The sequence below is a fragment of the Perognathus longimembris genome, chromosome 18, assembly GCF_023159225.1.
Source record: "Perognathus longimembris pacificus isolate PPM17 chromosome 18, ASM2315922v1, whole genome shotgun sequence".
In the NCBI taxonomy this organism is placed as follows: domain Eukaryota; kingdom Metazoa; phylum Chordata; class Mammalia; order Rodentia; family Heteromyidae; genus Perognathus; species Perognathus longimembris.
In genome coordinates, this window is record NC_063178.1 from 50,640,163 (window position 1) to 50,644,847 (window position 4,685).

General features: G+C 38.0%; 1 pseudogene; it reads left to right on the plus strand.

Annotated features, from left to right (window-relative positions):
* The first annotated feature begins 1,715 nt into the window (after positions 1–1,715).
* LOC125367134 lies at positions 1,716–3,128 on the plus strand (annotated as a pseudogene).
* Positions 3,129–4,685: the final 1,557 nt, after the last annotated feature.

Here is a 4,685-nt window from a genome sequence, read left to right on the forward strand (position 1 = left end):
TCCTAAGTAAGTAAGGATCTTGATAATCCCTGCTTATTCTTAAAACCATTTACAGAATCATCCTTCTGGAAATCATTGGCAGAGGGCCGCAATGGAATATTCTTCTGAAGTTCTCTTTTTGAGTGTTGATATAGCTGAAAATTTCAACAATAATGAAAAAGAGCACAAAGAATGAGGCAGTAGTTTGAAAATATAGACTATCGTTTGAAAACAAAATATGAGATTCAGAACACAAGAGATAGCTTGAGGAAATTAGATTTGGGAAGCATGCCTATTGTAAAAAACATTGCTTTGAGCAACACACACACACACACACACACACACACACACACACACACACACACACACAGAGCCAGCCTTGGATCTTGATCCTTGGACCTGAACATTTACCCTGAGCTCTTTAGCTCAGGGCTAACACGCTCTTACTTGATCCAGATTCCCACTTTCAACTTATTGGAAAATCATTTCATGACTGGGCTTGTTTGGAACCACAATCCTCAGTTCTCAACCTCCTGAACAGTCAGGATGACAGTGACTGTAATCCTACATATTTACTTAGAAAATATTCCCTTAAATCCACTCTGCTGAGGTTAAGAAGAACTTAGGGTTTATAAACAAAATGTCTTACAAAATAAAAAATGCATTTTATTTCTAAAAGAAGCCATGATAAATAATTTCTATTACAAATAAGAAGAGTAGATTGGGAACATTGCTTTTCAGGGACTTTTATTTACTCACTAGCAAATTAAAATATTAAGTATGAGCAGCTGGGAATTACCTTTGAAGTAAAGAGCACCATTTTTCCTTTAGCTGTGAAGAACTGCAATTGAAAATGAGAGACAATATTATAGTATATTTCACATTCATGCTATGATTTTTAAGTCTGTCCTTAGAGATAAAAAGATTGTCGGTCCATTAGTGTCAATGTGAGTATGGGTGGAATTAGAACCTGCTCATAACTGGGGTTTGATAGACTCTGGCTCTGACCAGTGATCTTACTGTGATGTGAATTAGCCTTTAGTGTGGAAGACACATTGGATTGACGTGGAAAAACTCATTTTCTACTGTGTGCTGCAAGCCACCTCAGCATAGGCAAGCTCACACCTGCATTGCCTTCAGTGTCCACAGTGATCGCACCAGACAGAGCAAGGTGTGCTGTTCAAATACAAAAATAGCATTATATACACTCAATCGTATGAAGAAACATCGATGGGATATTTTCAATTCAGTAAGCAAGGATAAAAATTGGCAATAAAAATGAAAACATGGGAAAATTGCTGTGTTTCATTTCCTTATAAAAATTTCAGAACTGTAATATGCTGTGTTATTATTTCCTGGGAAACATCCTGTTCATTGTTATGATCAATAATCAACACCATACCAAGTCTTTAATGATGAGTGGTAAGACAGCTAAGTTACTCCCAATCAGTATCTCTTTTGCTATTTCACTGTATGATTAATTTCTCCAATGTTTACATTTCATATCTAAGATTTTCTACCTTGCATGTTTTAAAAATCTGGTAATTGATACATACATAAAATCACCATGAATAAGAGTATAATATTTGAATGTTTGTGATATTTGTGTTTGTCATCATCACCTAGTATTGTTATATTCTCCTTCTTTAAAAAGATTGGAAAGAAACATGGTGGTTGGCTGGGGCCGCACCACAAGCATGACTATATGAAGGAAGAGGAGGATGGTTTTCCTGAAGATGAGGCGACTGAATTGGAAAAAAAACCTTAAGTTTTGTGAAAGAACTGGATACCTTTCCAAAGGTTCCCGAAAGCTATGTAGAGACCTCAGCCAGTGGGGGCACAGGTTTACTGCATCTATTAAACACTTGGATGCAAATATTTAGAGTGGTGCCTGGTACAGATATATTTGTTAAAGTATTCTTCAAAGACAATTGGTGATATTACATAGTATTTCTTCTCATGTGATGAATGAGTGCAGAGTTCCAGAGAGAATTGACATTTTGTTGGATACAATGTGCAATGTTTCTCTGATAGCATTTACTACTATGGATTTACTAACAATAATGGAATTCTCAGTATATCAAGATACATGGATGAAGTATGAATATGAAGTAGACAAACATTTTTCTAGTAAATTGAGAATCAATATAGATATTACTGTTGCCATGAAGTGCCATTATGTTGGAGCAGATGTATTGGATTTAACAGAAACAGTGGTTGCTTCTGCAGATGGTCTTATTCATGAACTAGTAATATTTGAACTTTCACCACAGCAAAAAGAGTGGCAGAGGATGCTACAGCTGATTCAGAGCAGGCTACAAGAACATTCTCTTCTGGTTGTGATATTCAAAAGTGCTTCCAAAAGCTCATCCACTGCACTTCCACCCAGGGAAGACGACTTGTCGCATTCTTCAATACGAGGCCATCTCAACGTTAATAAAGTAGCAGGGACTTTTCACATAACTGTGGGCAAGGCAATTCCACATCCTCGAGGGTATGCGCACTTGGCAGCACTGGTCAACCTACAACTTTTCTCACAGAATAGATCACCTGTCTTTTGGAGAGGTTGTTCCAGTAATCATTAATCCTCTGGATGGAACTGAAAAAATTGCTGTAGATCACAACCAGATGTTCCAATATTTTATTACAGTTGTGCCAACAAAATGCCACATACAAAATTTCAGCAGAAACACATCAGTTTTCTGTCACAGACAGGGAGTGTATCATCAACCATGCTGCGGGCAGCCATGGAGTTTCTGGAATCTTCATAACATACGATCTCAGCTCTCTCATGGTGACTGTCACTGAGGAGCATATGCCACTCTGGCAGTTTTTTGTAAGACTGTGGTATTGTTGGAGGAATCATCTCAACAACAGGCATGTTACATGGAATTGGAAAATTTATAGTGGAGATCGTTTGCTGTCGTTTCAGACTTGGATCCTGTAAAGCTGTCTATTTTGTTCCCTTTGAGGATGGCCACACAGACAACCACTTACCTCTTTTAGAAAATAATACTCATTAGCACCTCCTGAGGGGAAGGAGAAAAAACATTTTTTTGCCTGAGACCTAAATACCTTTTATTAATAATCAAATATTGTGCAATATATTCAAAGAAAAGTATGAATGAGAAACTGGGAACATACTTTTTTTTTTTAAAGGAACCAAAAAAACCCCAATGTAAATCCTGTTGATATTGTGTCTGTCACAAGTGTCCTAGAAGAGACAATGCCACGAATCAGTGACGGCACTGGCCGGATGCTGGCGCCAAGATGAGCTTCTACTTCTCTCACACCTGGGGACTCTCCATCAAGAAAACCGCAGCTAAGGAAAAGGCTTTTTTAAGTGAAAATGTCACCTGCTTCTGTTTTTACAAACTTGATGTAAGAATAAAAGGTGTAAAACAAAAAAAAATGATTGGAAATCAAGGTATGTACATATTATTCCTCACAATCTGGCATATATTTTCTTTAGTCATGCATTAAGCTTTTACAACTATTACCTGGGCATTGTAAACCAAATCACTTTAAACATTAATATTTGAATTTTTGTGTGGAGGCAGTGTGTGTGTGTGTGTGTGTGTGTGTATGAGAACACCATGAGTGGAATCAGTGGGCACTTAGCCATCCAATATTTATCATCTTATTAAACACCAGACTTTATTCTATGTCTGCTTGTTTTTCTTTTTTATTTCCATAAATAACAGCTCTTCTCCTTTCCAATGCTGTGCTGTCCTGAAAAGTGTTTCGCCAGGATAGTGAAGCCCACCTTAGACTTCCCCTAACTTGCCTATATATACACACACAATACCTGTTTACTGAGGCCATGTTGCAGAAACGTAATAAAAGCCATCTACCACACAACAAGGAGGCTGGACAGTGCAATAGCTTTAAAACTAATGGAGCTTAAAATGATCTAATAGCCACATTTTAAGTTTTCCCTAAAGAGTAGTTTTGGGGGAATGTCTACTCTTCTCTCTATGAGTTGCATCAGCTTCCTTTAATTTGCATCCAGAGTACCCACAGAGCAACAAGAACCCAGAACATTCCATGAAATATGCCACGGACAAGTCCTGCAGAGACGGACACACATATGTCCACCTTCACAATCATTTTTGATAATTTTTTCCAAGATGCATTCATCAGAGAATTAACAAATAGACAATGTGAGAACTATTTGTCTTGTTTGTCTCAATCTTCTGAGGACATGTGAGGTCTCTGAAGAGAGGAAATGTGAACTGCATGCTCAACATGTACCCAATGAATACACAGGTGGAAGTGAGGGGTGTGGTTTTGAGACCATGGATGATACACATTACACCACTTTGTGAATCCATGTGTTTCAACCTGTCTGGGGCCATTCTCCATCTTCATGCAGGCTTAGAGATGTGCGCTGGAAAATTAACCTGTACTTTATCAGTAAAACCCATTTTAGAGCAATTCAAGCCCTTTGCTGTTTGCTGACCTAGTTATATTTACAGAAGTAAAATCTATCTCCACAGGGAATTGTTGGGAGTGTGAAATAAAATTGCTAAGCACACTTGCAGGGTTCACTAATACTTGCTGACTAATTTCAATTACTGTGATGCAGTACATAGGTAACACCTGGCCTCCCCAGACTGAGCATCCACCCTCCCCCAAGAAGGTTTTCTAATCTTACTGAAAACCACTGGTACAGGCAGTGCAATACTGACCCATTTGAACATGGT